Raw genomic sequence first — 26,565 nt, 5'->3', positions numbered from 1 at the left:
AGGTGCATATACATTGATAATTGTTATATCTTCCTGTTGAATTGATCCCTTAATCATGATATAGTGTCCCTCTTTGTCTCTCTTAACAGTTTTTGTGGTAAAGTTTATGTTGTCCGATATTAAGATGGCTACGCCCGCTCTTTTTTCATTTCTGTTGGCATGGTATATCTTTTTCCAGCCTTTCACTTTCAGTCTGTATGGATCTTTGTTGGAAAGATGTGTTTCTTGTAAGCAGCAAATAGATGGGTTTTGTTCCTTAACCCAATCAGCCAATCGGTGTCTTTTAACTGGACAGTTCAGGCCATTCACGTTCAGTGTGACTAATGATAAGTGGTAACTTTGCCCTGCCATTTGCCAAAGATAAGTTCTAATATATGCTTTGAATTCCCTGTGATCTTTTGCTGTGAGGTTTCCTTCCTTGGTTTCCTTCCTTTACCTTCTTTCATATTGATGACCGTGTTTCTGTGTTTCTGTGTGTAACACATCTTTAAGCATCTTTTGCAGGGCTGGACGAGTGGCAACAAATTCTTTCAATTTCTGTTTGCAATGAAAAGTCTTTATTTCACCTTCAATCACAAATGATAGCTTAGCAGGATATAATATTCTGGGCTGGCAGTTGTTCTCTCTTAGTACCTGGGCTGTATCTCGCCATTCCCTCCTAGCTTTTAGAGTTTCTGATGAGAAGTCAGCTGTGAGTCTGATTGGAGATCCTCTGAGAGTAATCTGACGTTTCTCTCTTGCACATTTTAGGATCTTTTCTTTATGTTTCACTGTGGAGAGTTTAATTACAACGTGTCGTGGTGAGGATCTCTTTTGGTCGTGTTTATTAGGGGTTCTGTGGGCTTCCTGTACTAGGATTTCTCTGTCCTTCTCCAAACCTGGGAAATTTTCTGCTAATATCTCACTAAAAAGGCCTTCTAATCCTTTCTCCCTCTCCATGCCTTCAGGAACTCCTAGAACCCGAATGTTGGGTTTTTTAATAGTATCCTGAAGATTCCCGACAATATGTTTTAGATTCCTAATTTCCTCTTCTTTTCTTTGGTCTGACTGTATCCTTTCCTGTTCTCTGTCTTCTAAGTCCGATATTCTCTCTTCTGCTTCTCCCATTCTGTTTGTAAGGCTCTCTATTGTGTTTTTCATTTGATCTATTGAATTCTTCACTTCAGTCACTATCCCAGTTTCCTGTTGTACTAGTTGTTTCGTTTCATTTTGATTCCTCCTTAATATTTCATTTTCACGAGAGAGATTTTCTATCTTGTCCATTAAGGATTTCTGTAGTTCAAGAATTTGTTTTTGAGAACTTCTTAATGTTCTTATCAATTTTTTGAGATCTGCTTCTTGCATTTCTTCTATGTCATCATCTTCATAATCTTGAATTGGGGTGTCTTTTTCATTTGAGGGCGTCATGGTGACTTCCTTGTTTTTATTACCTCGGTTTTTGCGTTTGCTATTTGGCATATTGGAGATATTTGGTTTCTTCACTGTGGTGCTTTTTCTTGTTATACTATGACTCTAGATTAAGTGGACTATCTGTTTTTGATGGAGCCTTAGGGCTTGAGATGGGTGTGGCCTGAGAGCTCTGTTTGGTGTGCCAAAGGTGACACTCCCAGGTTAGGCGTGGTAAACCTCTCTCTTTTTTTTTTTTTTTTTTGATTCAAAAGGGAAGTAATTCCGCACAGCTGAACGAAGTTGGAGGTAGTTAGCAGGCAAATGATATACCCACAGGAGCCAGAGATCGGAAGCTCTTTCCCAAGATCCCCACAGGGAATCTGTTCGGCCCTCAGAGTGGGCTCAAATTCTCCTTCAGCCTCCCACTGGGTTGCCAAAGTTACGGAATTGTAGCGTCTCTGGAGAGTGCTCACGTGAATTCCGTGAGTTCTCTCCCGCACCGTCTCTTTTTTCACAGTCTCAGTTCAGTAGCACCACAAATTTACTAGCTCCTAATCTCCTGTTAATTCGCCCCGCCCAGAGTCAGGTTTTTCTGCTAGGCTCAGGGCCGGTGCAGACCTGAGGTCGCTCTGCTTATGACGTATGTCCAAGATGGCGCCTGCTCTTTGTCTTGCTCGCCCTTGAGAGGTGAGCGGAGAGAGAGAAACCCGTGTCCGTACTAGTCACCCTTTTTTCTCTCTCTCTCTCTCTTCCAGTTAGCCTTGTGAACTTCCCCCCCCGGGGGTCGTTCCCTCTAGTCTCCTCTCTCCGCTTGCCTGCCGGTGTCTCGGGCTATTGAGGTTCGGCTCACCTCGCGTTCCAGTGCTGGTGTGTTGAGTCTGCCGCTGATGTCCCGAACTGTGGGCTCCCACGCTCTCCACGCAGGTCTGCTGTGAGTCACGCGTTCCGGAAGAGTTTCTTCTGCTGTTTCCTCCCCTACTCTTCCTTGAACCTGCAGTATCTCCACTTTTATTAAACTATCTCTCCCCAGACTATCAGTGTGCTCCCTTCCTATTCCGCCATCTTGCCGGAAATCGAAGGCTGAGAAACTTATTTAGAAGGAGAAATGTTTGCCAAGGAAAGAGAAGGAATTTGAACTTAGAGTAAAATAAAAGAGATTTAAAACGATTCCAGTGAGTAAATCAGCTTCCTTGCATTTAACTTTCCCTCTCTGGTCTTGGCTTCTCTGTCTTCCAGAATCTTCATTAAGAACCAAACCCATTTGGTCTGGAGGGTAGCCCTGATGCTTCAGGAAAGGTCTTCAGTTTGTGACAGTGGCTACAGCCGCTCCCCTGTTATGTAACAGAGTCCCCAGTACGAGGCAGTGGAAAATGGACTAACACCAAGATCTAAAGATGCCCTCACAAGATTTTGTTCCCCTTGGTGGGGGGAAAAAACCACTAGACCCAAACTGTTTCATTGTACCTGTTTCTAGCATTGAGAATATTGGCAATCTCTAGGCTTCCAATTTCACACTTCAGATCCACTGTAAGAAACGTATCAAATAGTAATTAAAAAAGGAAATACAAAGGGTAAATATTTTTAAAAGCTGGCTCATAAATATGTGAGACAGACCATGAAATATGAAAGTTCCAGTCTCTGACAACTCTTCACAGTCCCGCTACACCTGGCACATCTTTCAGAGGAAAAGAAGTACTCAGCAGTTTGAGGAAGCTCCGGGATAATGTGAGGGACTTGATGTAGGAGGTATTAGGGACAATTTTCCAAAACTTAGGAGTCTAAAGGGAAAGACTGGGCAATTCAAGCATCCCAAAAGGAAGTTTCAGATTTGAGGGAAGGGATTTGGTAATAGAGCAGCTGAAGATCAGAGCAACCCTTCTACATGCCAGGCATGCACTCAGGTCTTCACAAGCATAATTCACTTTAATCTCCATTTAGTAGGCAAGGACAATTATTATCCTGGTTGTATAGATGAGGATAATGAGGCTAAGAGAAAACACAGCTACAAGGTCACATGATTAGGATGTGGCAGGGTCAGAATCATCACAGAGGCAGAGGCCAACCTGGTTGTGATGGAGCTGGAGGACCAGAGGCGAGGAAGGACATTTCTGTCGGCAGGCCACTTCTCCAGGCCCCTGGGGATTTTCTGAATGAAAATCCTAGTGTCTCTCACTTGCCCTTCTCAGTCCAGCTGCTCTCATTGCAGCAGCAACAGCTCAGTGATGATTTGCCCGATGGACTGATGGATTGTTAATGTCTAATTTCCAACAGCACAAAGCCTGGGAAGCAGAGAGGAGAGCCTCCAAGTTAAGGACTTAAAATCCCCTGATTTTCCTAAAACCAGAGATCACACACCTTTCTTCACTAGAGAAAGTAAAAACTAAACCTTGGCAGAATATCTTGTACATGGAAGAAGGTAGTTGTCTACTTATCTTTCCAACCTCCCCCTCCCTCAACCCCAAACTGAATCCATTAGCAAGTAATCGCAATTTGCTGCTGAAATGTATTGGAAATAGGCCAATTTTCTCCATATCTACTGCCACCACCCTAATCTAACCACTATAATCTTTGGCTTAGATGATCGCAGCAGTTTATGGCATCTACTGTTGTCCACTTCTAATCCATTGCCCACAATGCTTTACACGAAATTTCAGCTCTTTTTTTTTTCATTTTTGACAGGCAGATTAGACAGTGAGAGAGAGAGAGAGAGAGAGAGAGAGAGAGAGAAAGGTCTTCCTTCTGTTCACCCCCTAAATGGCCACCACAGCGGGTGCACTGCGGCAATCCGAAGCCAGGAGCCAGGTGCTTCCTCCTGGTCTCCCATGTGGGTGCAGGGCTCAAGCACTTGGGCCACCTCCACTGCCTTCCCGGGCCACAGCAGAGAGCTGGACTGGAAGAGGAGCAACCTGGACAGAATCCGGCACCCCAAGTGGGACTAGAACCCAGGGTGCCGGCGCCGCAGGCGGAGGATTAGCCTAGTGAGCTGCGGCGCTGGCCAGAAATTTCAGCTCTCAAGTGGCTCTCCATTGCTTTAACATTTTTTTTTTTTAAACTAGAGTTACCCCACAGGGGACACATGTGAACCCTTCTCACCTTTCCAACTCCCCCTCATGCCAATCTCATACTTGCTCACCAAATTCTCACTGCATTGGTCTTCAAAAACAGTTCTCATTCCTGGCATTTCTGATCTTCAGAGTTTATCCATCCAACTGAAACCCTTCTCTCAGCTCCTACATGGTTAGCATATTCCAAATTTCATTTTGTAATTTTAAATATCATTTCACAGAGTCATTCCTTCATTCCCTGTCCCCAGTCCTCTCAGTTTTTGACTGATTCATAGCCTTTGTGAAAGTTTGCTACTATTTCATTGGCTTTCTTATTTGTTCTTCAGCTATCCCATGCATTAGACTCCAAGCTCCTCAAGGGCAGGAACCATGTCTGGTATGTTCACTCTAGATGGCATGTCCTCAATGTTCAACTCATATTCTCACTCTTCCTGCTCTGACAAGACATTCTGAATCTCTAAACACTGCATAAATTATGAAAAATAGAGTGTTTTCAATAAAGATAGAAGCTAAAGTTAAAATAAAACTTGCACATATCCTGAAGTTAAACTGGATTATTTATAGATTTTCTGATTACAAAATTTTAGAAATGGTTAGGAAAGGAAAGGAAAATTTTCTCATTTCTTTGACGTTCCTGGGTTGTTAGTGACCTAATCCCGTGTGTTGTCTGCCACTGAGTAATATAACCACCATATCCTGAAAGGGGGAAACTCGTTCTCATTTCACCATCAGAGCAAAGTTTCTATTTTCACATAAATCTTACTTAATAAATCTGTAATGGGGCATTACTCATGAAAGGCATCATATCTCTTTTTCTACCATAGTAATTTTGTTTTTGCCTTTCTCAGTTGTTTCTGTTTCACACATCCTAAGAGTACTTGACTATTGACAGACCCTAATCCCTTAAATACGTGAACAGAAGAAAAAAGGGGGAAAAGAAGTTGTGTACTTCTGTGTATTGGAAAAAGAGGAGGCAGATTCTTACAGGAGACATGTGTGGCACACAGTGTACTAGGTACAAGGTACTGTGCTAAGAACTAGAATTAAACAAAAATTGATTAACATACCATATTCTTCCAAATCTCAGGATCTGCATCCATACCCTTCCCTTTGTCTGAAGTCACTGGTTCCCACTTTACCCCATAATCCCTCCAGTATTATCTTTCCTGGGATCCCAAATTAGGCTATGCCATTCATTTATCTGCTACCAGAGCTCCCTGTACTTTTCTGTTGTAGATCCTAATTTAATTTACTCAAAATAATATGCAATCTTTCTTTCCTTTTAGGTTGTAAGCTCCATGAGGGAAGTACTCAGGTTGTTTGATTCATTAAGCTAAGTCCCAGGTACTGAGGACCAGCATACAGTAGCAGCTAGAAATAAACATTTGCGGCCGGCGCCGCGGCTCACTAGGCTAATCCTCCGCCTTGCGGCAGCAGCACACCAGGTTCTAGTTCTGGTCGGGGCGCCGGATTCTGTCCTGGTTGCCCCTCTTCCAGGCCCTGCACCCCATGGGAGACCAGGAGAAGTACCTGGCTCCTGCCATCGGATCAGCGCGGTGCGCCGGCCGCAGTGCGCCGGCCGTGGTGGCCATTGGAGGGTGAACCAACGGCAAAGGAAGACCTTTCTCTCTGTCTCTCTCTCTCACTGTCCACTCTGCCTGTCAAAAATAAAAATAAAAAAAATAAACATTTGCTAGGTTAACATATCAATAAGTGAATAAATGAGCATTATTCATGACCTGAAAGTGCTTCCAGTCAAATAGAAAAGCAAAAGAGAAAATTTTTTGCCAGTCACCCTCTTAAGTGTAGGAACAAGATGTGACTGGGGACCACATGGAAACAGTTTTAATGCTAATGTTGGTATCAGTGAAAATGTCCTGAGGAGATGATGGGTAAAGCTTAAAGACTGAAGAGTTGGGTCAGGGAAGGTATTTCTGGAGGGAAACAGGTGATCAAAGATAGAACTGTTTACATCTACAAATGGAGTAAGTCTAGAGTTCATGGCATCATAAGTGTATGGAGTTCATAAGAGAATTTCCATTCACTGAGACTTATGCTTATAGGACACACAGTGAAGTCAGAATCATTCCTTCTTCTTAGGACCCTCAAGAAGATCCATGGTACTTACATTTAATGTGCTCTATAAATACACAACATGTTAATATCTTACAGAATAAGCAATATTCATTTCTGAATTCCATTCATATTGCCTTTTTTGAGGGGGAGAATAGAGGATTTGCTTCTGAGATAAAAATCTTCAGAATCCCTCATAGTCTGCTAACAGCTGGTCTACAGCCATAACAGCAATTCCTTTAGAATAAGCCTGAATGATCTCTGTAGGTATAAAAATTATGTTTATAATGGTATTAACTATTATTGTCTATCATTTATTATATGCCATGTATTTCTTAATATTTTACTCCTACCAACTTTAACCCTCAGAACAACTCAACTAAATTATTGTTATGATGCCATCCAGGTGAAGAAACTGAGGCACAGAGAAATTAAAAAAACTTGCCCAAGGTCACTTAGAAAATCATCGATGAAGCCTGGCTTCAACCCAGGCTCTCTGACTCCAGAGCCACACTCTGCAGCTTCCTCCCATTATGCTGTGGTTTCTCCTGAAATTTTAATGCCTCTTTTTGGAGCTAAGACCTATAACCTGTTCATTTTCAGACATCTCATAGAATTCAGAATTCAAAGCTGGAAAGGCCCAGGAAAGAACCCAGTCTAATCACCATTAGTATTAAGAAGCTCTTAGTAGGAAATCAGTGTTTCCCAAAGAGAACCACACATACCACTGAGTACGTGCTGGGTGAGTTCAAATAGACATATGCAATGTTTTCATTTTAATAGCTATTAAAAAAACTTTTGCATGTGTCCTAAATAAGATAATTAATATAATGATTTTCGTTTTTCATCATAAGAAATATCAAACATATATCTGCACAATTATACAACTTATCTATCCATGATGTAACATAAAACTTGTTTCACTTATTTAGTGGTTTATTCATCAACAAATATTCATCAAGCTAATATGTCCCTGGTGCTTGCCATAAATAAACAAACCGAAATCTCTCTCCTTCAATAGCTTACGTTTTGTAAATGACTTTTTTAATTGAAAGGCAGAGAGAGAGAGGGGTAAACGCTGTGGCACAGTGGGTTAATGCCCTGGCCTGAAGAGCTGGCATCCCCTATGGGTGCCAGTTCTAGTCCTGGCTGCTCCTTTTCCCATCCTTCTCTCTGCTATGGCCTGGGACAGCAGTAGAGAATGGCCTGGGACAGCAGTAGAGAATGGCCCAAGTCCTTGGGCTCCTGCACTCGCGTGGGAGACCGGGAGGAAGCTCCTGGCTCCTGGCTTCGGACTGGTGCAGCTCCAGACATTGTGGCCAATTGGGGAGTGAACCATCAGATGGAAGACCTCTCTCTCTCTCTCTCTCTCTCTCTCTCTTTCTCTCTCTGCCTCTCCTCTCTCTGTGTAACTCTGACTTTCAAATAAATAAAATAAATCTTAAAAAAAAAGAAAGGCAGAGAGAGGAGGGGAGAGGTAGAGTAGGGCAGGGTAGAGGGAGGGACTATCCTGGTAGAGAAATCAGAAGATGGTTTGCAGAGAATACACAAAGAACAGAGATGATCACAACTGATTACTTTTTGTTACACAACTTACACTTATGTGATGGTGATTTGGAAGTTAGTGCTGGTTGTGATTGACTGTTTGGCACTAGATGAAGGCAGAGGCCAGTAACTACACAAAGCAGGATGCAGGCTTTCCCTGGAGAGGACTGGAGATAGTGCCAAGTGCTGGGGCAGAGCTGCAAGGCTTTCCTTGGCCACCTATTTACCGTCAGGTTAGTTTTCTTAAAATAAGTCCCTGGCATCAAGGGCAACCCCATGCATGAAAAAGTCCTCTTGTGTTTTAATATTAATTGCTTATGAATGAGTAACAAGTAATCATTGCTAACATTCGTTGAATTCTTACTAGGCACTAGACATTATTCCCATACTTTATGTACATCATCCCATTTGATTTCTCACAATGACAGTTGAGGTTCTATGATTACTTCCAGTTTACAGATGAAGAAACATAGGTTCAAGAAAGTTAATTAATGGGTCCTAAATCATACCTACAGTAAATACTGGCACCAGAAGTAGAGACTAGATGGTCCCTGAAACCTTTATTAATCCCATTTCAAGCTGTAAATAACTATGGGATTTCAGATAAAGATCATCTCCATCCTCTGGAGAGGTGGCAGCAAAGTGTAGCAGTCGGGAGAGCAAATGGTAGTGTTAGAACAGTCAGTTTTAATTCTAGCTCTGCTGTTTATTAGCCAGGCAAATTTTGGAAGTTTATCTAACTCCTCTAATATTAATGTCTTCAACTGCCAAATTTTTTAGCACATTTAATCTCTTAAGGATTCCATGTCTTTCCCAACACCACTACAATCATCATCACCATTATTACAGCCATCGCATGTTTAATGCTTTCTTTCCTTTGTTTTTCTTCTACCTGAAACTGCCACATTCTTCTTTTGTATGTTTATATTAGGTGGTGGCTACAGTGAAACACTGCACTACTAATAGTACTAATTATAGAAAATATTTGTTGTACACTTACTACAAGCCAAGTGTTTTTAGAGAATTATCTCAATCCTCACAAGTGGATGGGATACACAACAGCATCATCTATAATTTATAGTTAGAAACAGAACTTCTGTAGACTCAACACTGTTGATTTCACTTCCCTTTTTCCCACCTACCACCCCGACTGCCAGTTGGTTTGGGAACTCTAAAAGGGCCTCTATGAAAACGGCATGGAATTGCCTGCTGGCAATTAAACACTCCAGTAGTTTGACACTAGAAAGATTTGGAACTGTCCACCAACAGGTGCTGCTGAGAATCCTGCTTGTTTGTAGGAACCTCACTCCTCTGTTCCAGTTTATCTTTTCTCAGAGGAGTGTTAAATACTTCCAGGTTCTCTTCAGAGAGGAGCTGGAAAAACAGTGAAACCAAGTGATTCACCTGAGAATAAGCCAGGAGCACTGAAAGAAAAAAAATCAGCTTATGAATCTTTTGCAAAGTCCAACCACTCACTTGGCTTTTTAACAACCTTGAGTGCTATTGAGTAAAAGATGCTCCAGAAAGGACAAATTTGGAGTAATGATCATCTGCTGTCACAATAATTTTCTTCACATTTGTCGTCATCTTTTCTGATAGCAACTTTAATGCATTTTATTGGAAATCCATAGAAAATGCCAAGTACAACTAAACTGTTTTATACGTTTCAATCTCCACTTCATTTCAGTTTAATTATTATCTTCCATGCGTATGCACCCTAGCCCCATCTCTGACGACCTGGAGTCCAGGATCGGAGACCAAGAGCATCATTTCTCAGAGCGCCAGCCCCAACTTCGCTCCCCTCCAGCCCCTGCAGCTCGCTTCTCCCATCTCCCCTCCTCTTAGCCCGTGGCTTACCATTGGTCGTTGCCATGACAACCAGCAGCTGCTGGGCCGGCAGCCTCTACCGCAGCAGGGGTGGGGCCGTGGGGGAGGGGGAGAGAGATGGGGGAGGAGTCAGAGGAGGTGTCTGCTGCAAGTTCCTGGCTGCTTCTGAGCTCACCCCATCCTCCTAGAGGGAGGAGGCCCAAATGGTGATGCTGCTGCTGCTGCCGCCGCCGCTGCTGCCGCCTCTACTGCTGATACTCTAGCGGGGCTGGAAGGGTGGTTCCCATTCGCACCGTCGCCAACCAAAGAGGGAGGGGAAAAAGACCAGCAGCCGCTGCTGATGTTGGGTTCGGAGGCTGCATCCGAATCGGTCACAGGGAAAATGGATTCAGTTTGCATCTCTCCCTCCTTTCAGCAGCTTCTCCGGGTCTCAGCATGGTGAGTCTGAGACAGTGGGTCACCCTTCTTGGTTTAGCTTGTTATTACATGACTTATATATACGTGTGTGGCCTGGACATGAACAATGACTCCCATCCCTGAGTCTGAGTGAGGAGGAGGGGGGTGGGGATATGGAGACAGAGATGGGGATGGAGAGAGAGGAAGGCTGCCAGGAAGAGGGAAGTGAGACGGCATCCGTTTGCGTGTGTGTGTGTGTGTGTGTGTGTGTGTTTAATGGTGTTCTGATTTTGTCTTGAACTGGCTCAGACTACAGACAGAGCCAGTTGGTTCCTTTCCTACCAAGCTTAGCAACAGAATGGGGAGGGGGGGCTTGTGGAAAAAGAGCTAACCAGGAGGAAAGGGTGTTATTGAAAGGAATCAATTCATTTGCAGCTCTCACATACAGCTTTGGGCCTTCCTCAAAAACACCTTTGGTATCTTGTAAGCTTCCTCGACTAATTTTAAGGTGATTTGGCTTATTTTTCTTCACTGCTAAGAAAAGGTGGCTCCAGAATTCAGCATTCTATTTCATATTTGAACGTACTGTTGTTGAGGAACCATTTGCAAGATCCAGAGTTTGATTTGAGGACATAGGTTTGGTTATGAACATATACACCATAAGGATATGCATATCATCCATACACACGTTCCCCAGCATTTACATTGCATTTATGAAGAGTGCTTATATGCAGTGTGCTTTGCAAGCGTTTTTGTGGGTTATGAATGTCCCTATATATTTGGAAGTAATTGCATATTTTTTGAAACAGTTTCTGGCTTGTATTATTATTCATTGGCTTCATTTGGATTAATGTGAGATTTATTCCCTTAGTTTCATTGTGACCCATTAGGACAGATGCTTATCATTCGATCTGTATCATACAACTAGATGCCAATTCATAGCTTGCCTCTTTATTTTTAATTGGATTTGAGGGGAGTGATTTTGAGGGCCCTGAATTTACAGCGGTGGTAAAGGGACATGGCTTGTGGTATTATTTTGCATCCAGCATTTTGCCAATGGAATGTTTAAACAAATTGGTTTTCCTGAAATTCTACTTCAACCTTTTTATGTCTGAGCCTTGTGTCCCGAGAAACACAGCTGAGCTGGGAGACGAAATGCATTCATTTGGTTTTAGAGTGCTGCTATTCGCTGTTCATTCCTTCAGTATCCAGGCACCATTTTACTGTTCTCTCAAATGTTGTGTTATGGTCTGCTTCTGTAAGTGGTTAAGTAGGAAAGTAGGATTATTTTGAAAATTTAGGTGTCCCCATCTACGCTAGCCTAGCCATTTCCAAATTGGCCTGCTTATACAATGAAATGGAAAAAAAGTGAGCAAGTGTTAGCAGGGAGAATGTGGGACTTGTAGCTGAAATGGGGGGGGGGGTGATTGTAGTTTACAATGCATGCTAGGATCAGCTTGACCTTTTATTATGTCAAGGCTTTAAGGCAACTCCAGGGGACTAAGCATGCCTGAGATGAGTAGTATATACAGCTCCATTACAGGATAATGGATGTTGTTGAATTAAAGCCAGGACAATCCCTGCAGGTAAAAGTGAATTAGTAATATTACATTCATCGTGTACGCTTTTTTTAATCCATCAGCCTCTTTTCTAATATCGTTGTCAGTGCAAACTTTTTTATGTTGTAATTGTTTTGCTTTAATCTTGCATTTTATTTCATGCACTTTTCCCCTTTCCATTTACAATTTTTACAGATCTTTGAATCAGGTTTATAGCTTAATTTCTCTGAAAATAATTGTCCTGTTTGGTACATACATGGGAAGCTTTGTTAGTGACTTTAGTTAATATTTTCATAACTTGCCATAGATTATATAGATTCATAACTCTCTAAATTCAGGTTCCATGTGCCTAATTGTAAAAACTACATTAAATAGGACAAGGAAAGAAGCACTGGGCTTATATGTCATATCAAAAATTTTATAATACACCATATCCTGAATCTTTTAATGATAATTCGACTTCCAAAATTAAAATTTCAAATATATCTACAGTAAACTTGAAAAAATTAAGACACATAGTAGCTCACCCTCGTTCATGCAATGAACAGATATCCTGGGGCTTTGTTTTTATGTCTTTTGTTTGAATGTGGTTTCATAGGCAAAGTTGGTACAGTTTGATGAGAGGCAAATCACCACAGTCCATGGGTTTAGAAGTCACTGTAAGTAGACTGTTTCAGGCCAGACACTGATGTGTATACAGATCTAGGTTTTGATCCTGCAACTTAAGATGCTTATGAGGCCTGTCTGAGGGGCCACCTAAAAATAAAGTATATTTTAAGGATTGCAAATTGAACTCTGAGGAAAGATAAAAAAAAGTAGGATTATTTTGTTTGAAGAAGAGACAAATGAGAGGTGACAAGCATTTGTTTGTTTCAGATAACCAGATGGTTTTATCTGGGACATTGCTTATTTTTATTTTCTTAGAAACTAAAATATGGCCAATGAAGATTAGAAATATAAAATATAGAAGTTCCTTGTTATATGTGTGTAGTCAGCTGGGTACTCAGATAAGGCAGTGTGCTCTTTTCTCATTGAAACCTCCAGATGTACTATCTGGATATGCATTTGAGATGAACTAGATTCTTGCTCCTCTGGATTTTTCTAGAGTAAATTATCCATTGAAGATTATGTTTTGGCTGTTTAGCATTAGATACTTCTATACTTGTAACAGTAACACCACATATTGTAATGGGCTTCTAAGTACCAGAATTTGGACACTTCTAAAGAAACAGATTGATCATCTACCTGCAGAAATTTGTGAGTAATCCCAAAATGCAGGGAACTGCTCCTTGTCCTGTTCATAAGAGATTTTCTTTCTTATCTATGATGCCAAATATGATATTATAATTACTCCCTATGGTTAATTCTGAAATGTGCAGTTTGTTATTTATTGAAATATAGATATAGAAAAAGTCAAGAACCATTAAGTAGAAGTCAGAAAAAATTATATGGAAGATACATGGAAATGATTGCGTAAATGTGCTGTTTAAATGTGTGCTGTTTGAATAATCAGTATATTTTACTCTTACACTGTATGGAAAATGCCATTCTTGGTGGGGTATACTTTGACTGATATGAAAGACTGTGGTAAAACTTGTTTTAATTAAAACACACTTTTTTTTTTTTTTTGCTTTGTAACTGGATGTTTCTTATTTTTTCGATTGGCATTATAATATATTTCAACTTTATGTACAGGCTACAAGTGTCTTTCAGGGTGACTTAGAAAATATTGGGAAAATAAAGACTGTTTCCTACATTTCTCATTGGTTCATATAGAGGTTATCACTTTGTTTCCAATGGTTAGAGCCTAAGTGAAAATCAGATTTATCACTGAAGTTTCAATGTAACTCAACAGAGGCTTTTATTGAAATCAACAAACTAGATTATGCTTGGTAGTTCCTCTGAGAAGTCCAGTTACAATTCTCCCTGTTTACATATCATTCTATCAAGTGAAAATGTGTTTTCAAACAGAGAGAATTAATCAATTGAGTGATAACTATTTGCAGAGCTCTTATATGCTCAACAGAATTTACATATGCCAGTAGCATAGAATTTCCTTAGAGGATATAAGATATACACATGTAAAATAGATACTGACAAAAACAATATAATTATAATTAGTACCATTATTATGCCTTACAATAATGTAATATTTTGTAGTTTTCAAAATCATTTTCCATTCTTTTTTTCATTTTATATTTCAAACAATTCTATCCTATCAGCAAAGTTGATATCATCATAATTATGTTAAATAAGTTGAAGCAGATTCTGGGAGATTGAACTTGGCCTAACTTTAGTTTGGTAAATAGCCTACTTGAGCCTGGATCCCAAGTTTCATGAGCCCAAATCTATCATGTTATAAACTATAACAAAATATCTGTCACTTTGAACTATACAGCATATAAATTCTATTAAATCTGCTTTTTTGACTTATTTTTATTTGTATTTTCATTTGAGTATTTCAGGTATCATGGTTTGTTTTTGATCATGTTGAATTGACAGATAGATTAAGTGTGTACTTAGGGTATCCACCTTTAAAAAAATGACTCTAAATAGTTTGGAGAAAATGTGGGCTTCTTCATATTTTATAAGAGCATGGATGTATTGGAGTGAAAATCAGAACTTTGTTGGACTCAGATGTACTTACTTTATAGCAAAGCATTGTTTTTTATTTGTTATGACGTAGACATTTGGAGGTAACATTGTTTTAGGTATTTAGGACCAAATTAAGATTCTTGCAGGTCCTCAATCTTGAAAAATATTCTACTGTCTCCTACTTTTCTGAACTGATCATCCTTCCTTCTACAGATTTTTAGAAATACAAATACAGCTCATAAAACAAGTGTACAATATAAGCTCAACGATGTTACAATATTTTCCTGGAGAAATACTTCTATACTTTTCTGCAATATCAAAAAGGGAATATTTTTTCTCAGAATATTCTAATTATTTTTGTCAGCCTTTCTTTTTTTATGCCCCAGGAACATACTTTGACTACTTGGTTATTCAGACCTGGCCAAATAATAAATTTTTCCATCTGAATTATTGTAATTCCCCATTTGGGAAAAAGTGTCTTTTATTTTTATTAATTAGCTTACAGTAAAAAGAAGGCCTATCACCCTAAAGACATTCTGTTTTTAATAATTATTCAATAATACAATTAAATTTTATTTTTTAAATTTTTTTTTCATGTTTAAAAATAATACATCATTGGCCGGCGCCACGACTCACTAGGCTAATCCTCCGCCTGCGGCGCCGGCACCCCAGGTTCTAGTCCCGGTTGGGCCGCCGGGGTTGCTCCTCTTCAAATCCAGCTCTCTGCTGTGGCCCAGGAGTACAGTGGAGGATGGTCCAGGTCCTTGGGCCCTGCACCCACATGGGAGACCAGGAGGAAGCACCTGGTTCCTGGCTTCGGATGGGCGCAAGGCGCCAGCCGTTGTGGCCATTTCGGGGTGAACCAATGGAAGGAAGACCTTTCTCTCTGTCTCTCTCTCTCTCTCTCACTGTCTAACTCTGCCTATCAAAACAACAACAACAACAACAACAAACAAAAAATAATACATCATCATTTTGGGAAAAGGTATTACAGAAATATATAAAAAGGAGATGTAATCACCCACAAGCCTACATCAAAAAATCATTACTATCAGCCTTTTGGAATATTTCCTTTCAGATTTTTTATATGCATATGGAAACACTTGTGGACAGACAATTTCATAAATAGATCATAGTCTACATTTTGTTTTATATTTCCTTTACTTTAGATATGCTGGTCATCTGGATTTGTCTCTCTTAAATTTTTAATCTCTGTGTGCATTTTTCTTGACAATTCAAGCTATTTTTCCCCCAGTAGGGAGTCTTTACACTTTGCTTTTAAATACTTCTCATGACACAGGTGTATTCTTGATTTACAGCAGCTGTGAACCAAGCATTATTTTCAGGAAATATGAGCTTTGTTACCCTTCCTGCCACTGCCTCTCACAATAGGTATCAAATTAACCTTGGCTGTCTCTTGTCTGCTGATAATGAATGAGTTTTAAGCCCAAGGTAGGGAAATCCCTGTTTGAAGCTCTAGGAATTTCACCAGGTGCATGTATCAGAAACAATTAAAAAATCAAAAAAACAAATATCTTTGGATTCATATTATTTTCCTCCATTGTGGAAATAGTGCATTTTGTAGTTTTAACTTCTGTGGCCAACTCAACTCTTTTAGGGAATCATCTTAAACAACATACATTAGGTGTCACATTATTTCTTGTGTTGTGATCACGTGTTTCTGCCATAGTCAATAAATGAACATATAATAATTTCTGAGTGAATTCCTGGTCATCTGATTCTTCTGTCTTTAAAAATATAGATGATTAGGTTTGTCTTGTACATTTTTAAAAAACATTTGTATTTTTATTTGAGAGGTAGAGTTACAGACAGAGGAGAGAGAGAGAGAGAGGACTTCCATCACTGGTTCACTCCCCAGATGGCTGCAACAGCCAGAGATGAGCTGATCTGAAGCCAGGAGCCAGGAGCTTCTTCAGGGTCTGTCACTGGGTGCAGGGGTCTAATCACTTGGGCCGTCTTTCACTGCTTTCCCAGGCCACAGCAGAGAGCTGGATTGGAAGAGGAGTAGCCGGGACTCGAACTGGCGCCCATATGGGATTCTGGTGCCACAGGCCAAATCTTAGCCCGCTATGCCACAGCAAAGGCCCTGTCTTGTACTTTAAGCCTGAACTTTAAATAAGCTCCGTGGAGATGATTTCCTAGTTATATCTTCATTTCCACTCCCTGCACCCTCTGTATTTTCTTCATAGTACTTATCAAAAGTTTTATTTATAGAGATATTTATTTGCTTCCTTGGTTTTCTCTGCCCTTCACTAGAATGTAAGCTCTGTGAGGGAAGAAAAGGAAACTGTCTTGTTTGCATGAATGTCAGTGCCCTGGCAGAACATGCCTGCTCAGGAAAGACAGACTGAACAGAGGGAGACTCCCCTAACAGACCTCTGCTTCAAGATCGTAGAGACTTTCGCTAATAGATCTTAAAACTGTGACTCTCATCCTTTTACTTAGGCTGTAAAAAAAATGGATATCATTCATATGCGTGTGTTCTCAGGATATCACTAAGAGAAAAATCTCAACATTAGAGATTATTCATTATATACCAGGACATAAGAAAGTCCACAGATACTTCAGTTGCTTTTTTTTATTTCCTTTAAAGAACTAAATAGTAAATCAGAAATCATTAAGGATACACCTTAGAATTCACTGTTATTTATTAAAACAAGCTAGTAATTAATTACTACTAGCATAAAATTACATGATATATAGACATATTTTGGCATTCTAGAAATCTGTTTGCCAATTCACTCAACATAGATCATGGAATATATCCAGTAATTAAGCTGAAACAGGAAACTTCTTACTCCAAAGATAAATTAAGGTAGCATCCTACTTTCAAGAAAGTTTTGAAATTGAACTTAGAAAGAGTGACTTGTAAGAGAGAGATATATTTGGCAAACACAGAAACATCAGACTTCCAGGGATACCATCTCTATGAGTGCCTAACCTGCTGATACACTAACAGTTCACTAGGAGGAAAAAGGTTTTGTTGTCTTTCTTTCTTTGGCCTCTTTGTTATCTTTTTGGGATGTACTACAATTCTTGAAATTCTGGAGTCTAAAGTGTACAGGGAAAACCAAATCTAAGCTTAGCTGACACTATCTGGTCGGAAAATAAGTCAATAAGGAAATTTTGCTGAGATTATTATGAGTAAAAAAGCCTGTGAACACTGCCTACGCAAAGAGATTGTCATCAAACCTTCTGTTTCACACTGGAAATGTTCTCCTGGAAAATGCAGCCCAGTACAACCACACTCAAAGTCCAAACCAAGCAAATGTTTCTCACCCACATTCCTTGTCTGCCTTTTCGTTGTGCAACACTTTATGGAGAGGTACCTTCCAAAAGAAAGCTGAGTGCTATAGTCATCACTGGTCCAACTTTAAGGCCCTCAAGTCATTCCCCAGGTCAAGCAAAACAACTTGAATACATTTTGCAAGACCCAAATTATTGGGGTTTTTTCTTCCATGCAAGAATACTGATTGGAAACAATTAGACAAAATATTTTAAGTGACTGTTGTGCTCTATAGTTTTGCCTATTGTGTCGTTCTACCAATAAGCCCTTGAATGAAGAGCACAACAATCGATAGTACATTTTTAAAAACTAATAACCAATTTGGAGAATTATATTAAAAAACCACACCTGAAATTCACCTGAGAATTCACAAGCTGCTAATTGGAAGACTGAAAATATAGGACTTCTCTACTTTGAAGTGTTGTCAAGATACTGAGGACTTCAAACTTGCTTTATTATAAATATCTTAGATAATACAGGTTATAAAAATGGATATTCTTGAATTATTGAGGTTTCTCCATCACTTGCTTAGCTCTGGCTACCTAGACCCAAGGGAAGGAATCGCCTGACTCTCCTGGCTCAGACTCGTCCTCTGTGTCTCTTAAGGAGTAATTTAAGAGGTAGATAATTAAGCATAAGATGGATTTTGTGTTTTATGAAATATATGATTTTAGCTAGATTACAGAAAAGGTTTGAATTCTGTCAAACTTTTTTAAGAAAGTACTTTGCTTAATGAAATAATCTGTAAAAATTTAGAAACTTATATATTTCAAAATGGATGCCTAAACATTAGAAATCTTCAAAAATAAGTCCAACTTTTCTAAAAATGAAGCCACAAGGAACTCTTTTCCTCCTATTAATGGTACATACTAGACATGCTTTACCCATCTTTCTGTCTTTGTAGCTGTGTTGTTCACATTTTAGGCCCACAGGGTACAATGATATACCGTGAAATAAGAAAGGCAAATACCAGCCTGCCACAAGGGAAATCGATTCTGCCATCCCTGCGTGACCTTCAGGATTTTATCCTCTGCAGGTTTAAAAGATCCCAATGTCCAAACGCATACCAGAAATATGACTGATTCATATGAATGCCCTTATCTGGGCAGTTTGACTACATATTCTGTGCATTCTCTTTTAACTATGATGGAGAATATTATAGTTTTCTCCTTTCACTGTACTTAGAGTTTTTGAAATCAGGTCTAAATGATTTATCCAAGGTACCTGGAAGATAGAAAAGAGCCAAGATTGCTGCTTCTAGATGGTCAGTGGTCTTTTTTTACTAATATTTGTATAGCTTGAAAAGATTAACTGTCTATATTTATTTTGCACAATTCTCTTGCTTTGAATCATTGATCTTTGGCTGCATAGTCAATTGAATCTAAGCAGAATCGATCAGTTCTCAGTTCACATGGTGCCATCCTAGCCTCATTCTTGATGTGCTCAAATGTTTGACCAGTAAAAGGATCTTTATGACAGAAGTAGGTGTTGACACAGAAGAAAAGAATTTGTTTCAGGGATACACTTTTTTTTTTTTTTAAAGATGTACTATCGTCTGGGTCAGTGTGAAAATTTTGTGAGACACTTCTACTCTTTAGAAGAAATGATTTATTCCAGCAATGAATGGGATAGTAACAAGTATGTATAATATGCTCTGAATACATAAGTATGAAAAGAACAAAACAGAATAGCTTACTTTTTCTAACATACTGAGAAAAGGAGAAAAATAATTGCATTCTTTCAACACTTATGTGTCTATCATGATGAATATTCTCCTCCATGTTGGTTTTTGACACCCTCACCACAGTCTGGTAAAGGAGATATTTTTCTTGCCATTTTGCAAGTGGAAGATGAAGGTGTGGTAGGTTACATCTCTTAGGCAAAGCCTTTCAGTCAGTGAATTTCACGGCCGTCCTTGAAGAAAGGTCCACCTGATTTTCCAGCACAGAGTTAAGAAACAGCCTTGTGGACTAGACCTTGCTCAATGTTGTGTTGGCAAATCTGAGTAAAATGTTAAGATTTTATAATTTTGACATTTCAAGAGGCATCAGAATATCTGCCTCCTTTAAAAAAAAAATAAGAAAATCTGGCACCATGAAGCCCACATTTCCTCATGGCAGGCACATCTGGAGTTGAACAACGTGTGCTCTTCTGGGTGGGTTTGTTCTCTACCGTGTGTGCCCCTCCAGACAGTGAGTGTCTGTCCTCATTGATGCTTATTGTTCTTCAGGTCAGCACTCAGATTTAATTAACAAAGAAGGCAAAAGTGAACACCAAGAATAACAAAAGGGAAAATGAACAAACATTTGATAAAAATGCATTATCTGTATGAAAGTTAATGCTATGAATCTGGTTTGCAGACAATCACAAAGACTCCAACAGGACAATTTGCAGCTCCAAATGTTTCCTCTTATGTCCCATAAATTGTTTATTTTATGTCCTTCATAATCAGTAGGCCAAAATGTTCTTTATATATATTTACTACTTTATCTTACACGTAGCAAATAGTTTTCGTACTTAAATCCTCAGAAGAATATAGGAAGGGGAAGACATATTAATATATGTAACTTAGGTCTTTTGGTTACCATTATCATTTCCTTCCTTGCACATACAATCAATGTCAGTCAAACTATGGGTGTCTGTGTATAGAAACATGTAATAAGACAACAGACGTTTTTGGTAGAGTGTTCATGGGGTGATAGGAATAGATAATTCCTACATAAGTGTGTCATTACCATCATCATCAACAGCACAAAATCTTCACTGAAGATCAAAACAGAAGTCATACATAGTCTTCCAGTTATTAGTCTTGATCCCTATCCAAAAGGAATTTAGGATTTTAAGGGGAAAAGGGCCAAATCTTAATAGGATATTAACATGTGTAATAAATACAGAGAGTTCATGAATAGCATCACAGCTCCCTTTAGAAGTCTGTTTCTGTGACTTGACCACCATGGCTTCTAAGTAATGGCCTTGAACTGTTAATAGACACATTGATGAGGATGGCTTTAATTGGTATTCAACGTTTCCTTCCTTCTCTTAAGCTGTATCTTTCATTTGGTGAATCAAATTTAATAATAGTTGTACCAACAAATATGGATTATGGAGATGTATTGATTTTTTTTTTGCACTGAATCTAAAAAATGTTGAAAGATTTTTTTTTTCAAAACATATTTGATGTGAATATTAGTCTTTGTGGCTGTGTTGGATCTTGTTTGTTTAGAATGTGCTAAAATTATTGCATACTTTGTATAACACAAATTGAAGAGGATAATACCATACCTATTTTATACATAATTAAGACAGCCTTATTGAAGTGAAGCAACTTAATACTTACTGAGCCAGCGCCGTGGCTCACTAGGCTAATCCTCCGCCTTGCAGTGCTGGCACACCGGGTTCTAGTCCCGGTTGGGGTGCCGGATTCTGTCCCGGTTGCCACTCTTCCAGGCCAGTTCTCTGCTGTGGCCCAGGAGTGCAGTGGAGGATACCCAAGTGCTTGGGCCCTGCACCCCATGGGAGACCAGGAGAAGCACCTGGCTCCTGCCACCCGGCCGCGGTGGCCATTGGAGGGTGAACCAACGGCAAAGGAAGACCTTTCTCTCTGTCTCTCTCACTGTCCACTCTGCCTGTCAAAACAAAACAAAACAAAACAAAACAAAAAAACAAAAAAAACTTACTGAATCATCAAACTAATAAACTGATGGAACTAGATTTTGACCTAAGGCTGTCTGACTCCAAAGCTGCCCTTAACAAATAAGCTGACTTCTCTCTTTCAATGAAAACTTGATTATGATCCTAAAAATGAAAGTAAATGATGGAAAACAGCAATGTATTTTAATGTCATAATTACTATTAAATATTAATCAAGACCTAACTCTTGCTACAAATGATAGCAACATTCTGCAAAAATTTACACAAATGAACAAAGGATACTCAGCCAGTTTCATCAGGAAGGAAAGATAATGCAGGACTAAATGAATCCCAGTCCTAGAATAAACCATTTGGAAATTGCACGTTTAAATAATTATTAAGAGACCATATACAAATTGTATATATTTGTGCAATATAATACAGAATTCTTTTTATGAAATTATTTTAACAGGCATTAATTATTTATTTAAAAGAAAATTCCTAGTTTTCTTTACTTCTCTCTTTAAGCAATAAATAAGCAGAATATAATTTTGTGCTGTTTTTTATAGTCTTGTAAACTATGAACATTTTCCTTTCTTCCACAGAGATTCACAGAGCAGTTTCCTAGGAATTTCATTACTAGGAAAATTCCCAACTGCGAAACAGACTGAGGATAACAAACCACAGAATATAATGCATGAACAATATGGTTCCTGTGGTCTAAAAGTTTCCATTATACCAATCATGAAACTCATGTTTGTGTGTTTCTTTTGTTTCTTTATTTTCTTAGTCTTATTGTTTTTTGCTTACTATGAATGACAGCATGCGTAACAAATTTTTAGATTTTAGATGAGAGAAGATTGAAATGTTGATTATGTTGTCTTTGTATGCAGATCAAGTAAAGATGGTAAACTAATTGGGACTTATCCTAAATGTGGAATACAGCTCTTTAAATAGTATGCTGTAAAAAAATGCTTAGCGATGCAGGAAAACATATCAAGATTAAGGAAAAAGCAAAAATCAAAAAATGGAATTCAATCCCAATTTTGTTAAAAGGAAAAAGTAAATACACAAACACATACACATCTCTGAAAAGGACCAATATAACACAAATAAAAATATTTAGAAGGGATTAATTCTGGGTGGTAAGTTTATAAGAAATATTTTTGTTTGGCATTTCCATTATTTTAAGTTACTAAAATCCCTTTTATTTATTTAATTAATGGTGAACATTTTTAAAGGAAATTTTTTTGTCATCAAAATTTTTAAATCATCCATAATTACAAATATTTGATTATCCGGAGCTACTCTGCAGGATTCTGGAAAAATGGGAGTTTTGCTGTACCTGGATTACAGATTCTAAATGAGTTTCTACGTATAATGCCAGTGTTTCTGGTGAGCACCAGAGAGAAAAGGAAAGCCAAGGAGGACAGGATCCTCTGTGCACAAAACACCGATGGGGCATCCTCCTACAGTGTAGAGACAAAAATCTTGTCTCAAAATAGTTTAAATCTCAATGATTGAGAATTTCTTTAAAAGCTAAAATTTCAATTTGGGTAGTGGCATCCTATTGTCATTAGTCTCTCATGGTTTTATTTCATTGTAGATAGTAGAATCTGTGGTAATAAGGCACAGGTCTAAGTTCAACTCTATATAGCTCAGTCATGATACATTTTTATGGAAAAATCTCAAGGATTATTACATATGAGGACAGAAATCTACACAAAATTTTTTTTAAGATTTGTTTATTAATTTGAAAGTCAGAGTTACACAGAGAGAGGAGAGGCAGAGAAAGAGAGAGAGAGAGAGAGAGAGGTCTTCCATCGGATGGTTCACCCCCCCAATTGGCCGCAGTGACTGGAACTGCACTGATCAGAAGCCAGAAGCCAGGAGCTTCTATTGGGTCTCCCATGTGGGTGCAGGGGCCCAAGGACTTGGGCCATCTTCCACTGCTTTCACAGGCCATAGCAGAGAGCTGGATCGGAAGTGGAGCAGTTGGGCTTGAACCAGTGTCCATTAGGGATGCCAGTGCTTCAGGCTGGGGCGTTAACCTGCTGCACCACAGTGCCGGCCCCTACACAAATTTTTTTTCCCTTTAGGAGATATGCACACTTATCCTCATCATGAAAAATCCACTTTACTATCCTCTTTAAAGTTTAGATAAAGCAGTATCTTTCCATTCATGGGCCCAATAATAATGGCAATGATGACGGCTCACACTTTAGGAGTGGGGTCGGAAATGGCACCACTCCAGGGGGGATTCTGTGAATGGAAGCACTCTGACTTGTGCAAGGGAGTAGATTTGAATTCACACTTGCTGTGTGCCAGGTGAAATTCTGAACACTATATAAGGATAACATCTCCATGGTTGGTACTTTGGTATTGCCCTTCTATCTCCTTAGTTGAAGAATCTAAGATAATGATAGGTTAAAGAACATGCCGGAGTACCACCAGCTGATAAATAAATGACTTACTGAAAGGTTCTGGGTGCCTGTCTTTATGCTAGGTATGGAGATAAAGATAAGGACTGTGTTCTCAAAAAAGGCTTTTAGAGTAGTAGGGAGATAGGTCTATGAACAAAAAGTTAATGATAACACTTTACAAATATTAGTATACTATGGTTTTCCTTTTCAGCCATCAAAGGATTTGGCCTCAAACAAAATGATACTTTAACATGTGCCATCAACATAAAGAGTCTTATTTAAGTTAAATCATATTATTTATTGAAAAATAAAAATGGAATATGAATTTTTAATAGTACCTTTTTTCCTGTTGCTAAATATTATACATTGTAATGCTATACAGTACTACTATAGTACATTTTAATACTATCTGACCAAACCTATCTCAATGGTAAATGTTAATTTAAATGTCTTATTTCTCATGTGAATTACTAACTCAAAATTGGATTTTTTTTAAGACATCACCCAGTAAACCTGCTTAACTATGAACCAGATATTTATATATTTTGAATTAAAATATAATTTCAAAAAGTTCTTCAAACTAAACACAGATCAGTGTTCTTTATGGTTTGTTTTTAGTTGGGTTCGTGTGTGGGGAGAAGTAAGTGAATGAGAAGCCCTGTAAGATGAGTAAGACTCAACCGTAGAAGTTTAGTACACAGTAAGCATTTAGGCACAAAATTATGCTGGGAGGACTGTATCAGAACATAGCAATGCTTGCAAATTGGGTATAGAACATGTGAAAATCTATATAAGAATGTATATAGGCTAGGCACATCAATTAAGGCAGGAAATTCATGAAGATGGAAGTTAAGCACCTGCAAGTGTGTAGGGAGGGAGGGCTATGGTAACTGACCTCACTTTAAAGTTATAAAAGAAAGTTACTGCAACACAGAATCAAACCACAAATGGCCATTAATAGGAAATAACGCTGAGTATGGATTTTTAAAATAAAGCAAAACCAAACCACACAGACAAATCTCCTAGTGCACGAATGGCTTGCTCTGCTTGGAATTTGAACGTTCTTGAAGCTTTATCAATTGAGGTATCTTAAAAAGCAGATTATAAAATTGAAGTAAAGAATGACAGCTAAATTCTGAAAGGAAAATTATGAATGACTTCCTAAAAGTCCCCTCCCCCATTTGAACTCTTCCTTGCATGTGAATCTAATGAGGGCTTATGCAGGGTTAAGTATTGGAAAACATGTTAGATACATTGATTCCAGTTAGAGTCAAGGGACTCTCATTATTATATATTTTTTCTGTATTTGATACAGAAAAAGTAACATAGAAAGCAAGGAAACATGTAATCCCAGAGGGGAAAAGGTCAGTGGGTTTTTAATGAAACTATTGATCTTGGTTCACTTGCCTTCACTTTGGTGTTTTCCTTCTCTGAGCTACAGTTATCAGTAAGCCAACATCAGTGTTAAACAATCTGCAAACGGTCTTGGTGCAGGCAGACTCTATAAAACCATTGCAAATCCCTTAAACTCTATTGCCCCTTAAGTGGAAAGCAAGTCTTGGGCTAGATTATCTACATGAAGGCCTCTTCCAGCTATAAACAGGTTTATAACTCTGTGACCACTGGTCATGTGTTTTGCCAGTCCCTTGTCATAAAAAAACACTTCTCATGATAATAAATATTGGTCTGTTATTTTTTGTGCGTGCGCGCTCTCTCTCTCTCTCTCTATGTGTGTGTGTGTGTGTGTGAAAAACAGAGACAGAGATGCTGTTATTCAGTTTATAAAACTGATCATTAAATCCAAAGTATACATCACAAATATATAGAATGTGTTATGTTGTAAGGCTACTTAGACTCATGCATACAGGGACAAGATTTACTTTTTTGGTGCTTCAGTCCAGATAGTGCATCCATAAGTGCTATTGTTCAAGTTCAAGGTGAATGACCGATTGACATAAAAAGTTATTGAGAGGTTTCCTGGCTTATTAGATTAGATTTAAGGTCTCTTTCCACTCAACATTATGAATCTATGGTAAGTGGAGCTCCAAGGCAGCAGCATTCTCTGCCCTGCAAAGTATTTGCTCTTGCACATTCAGAAGGTTATTGTCTGAGTTTCCTTTTTTAGAGACCATGTTGGAAGCCAGCTTAACCATATGCGTGTTATTTTAATCAAAGTATGAATATAGCTCTGCTTGGAAAAAAATCAAATGAAAGGCTAAAGAATAACTTTTTCCTCTCTCCACTTTCTCAGTAGTGTCAGACTATCTCTTGATAATCAGAGAAGCCCCAGACTTGACAAGCATGAGTATTCATTTTTTCAATATTGTTGTCTTGGTATTGGGCTTACTTGGTCTGACTATGATTTTTTTTAGAGTGACTCATTGTGACATAATGCAGAGGCACAAAAATCAGATTCAGAAACTCTAGGTTTACTCTTTGTTCAGCTATCCACTAACTATAGGAACCAAGTAGGCAACCTTGACAGGATTCTTTTATTTTAAGGTTTTATTTATTTATATTTATTATTTACTTGAAAGGCAGGATGACAGAGTGAGAGCGAGAGCTAGAGCAAGAGAGAAAGAGAGAGAAGTGAGCAAACACAAGTGCTTCAGTCTACTGGGTCATTCCCCTAACCGTCAGAGCTGGGCCAGGTCAAAGCTGGAAGCCTGGAACTCCTTCTGGGTGTCTCAAGTTGGTGGCAAGGACTCAAGTACTTGAACTATCACCTGAACCCTCCCAGGGTGTTAGCAGGAAGC

General features: G+C 38.9%; 1 protein-coding gene across 3 annotated transcripts in view; it reads left to right on the top strand.

Annotated features, from left to right (window-relative positions):
- The first annotated feature begins 9,995 nt into the window (after positions 1 to 9,995).
- The window catches only part of JAKMIP2 (janus kinase and microtubule interacting protein 2), a 200,710-nt gene continuing 184,140 nt past the window's right edge, over positions 9,996 to 26,565 (top strand). For all 3 annotated transcript variants that reach the window (XM_008255199.3, XM_051844377.2, XM_002710292.4), the window contains exon 1: positions 9,996 to 10,337. The gene's annotated coding sequence lies outside the window, so the exon portion shown is untranslated. The remainder of the gene's footprint in view (positions 10,338 to 26,565) is intronic.

This window comes from Oryctolagus cuniculus, chromosome 6 (assembly GCF_964237555.1).
Source record: "Oryctolagus cuniculus chromosome 6, mOryCun1.1, whole genome shotgun sequence".
NCBI classification, from domain to species: domain Eukaryota; kingdom Metazoa; phylum Chordata; class Mammalia; order Lagomorpha; family Leporidae; genus Oryctolagus; species Oryctolagus cuniculus.
The sequence above is the reverse complement of the archived record's forward strand: the minus strand, read 5'-3'. Positions and strand labels throughout refer to the sequence as shown.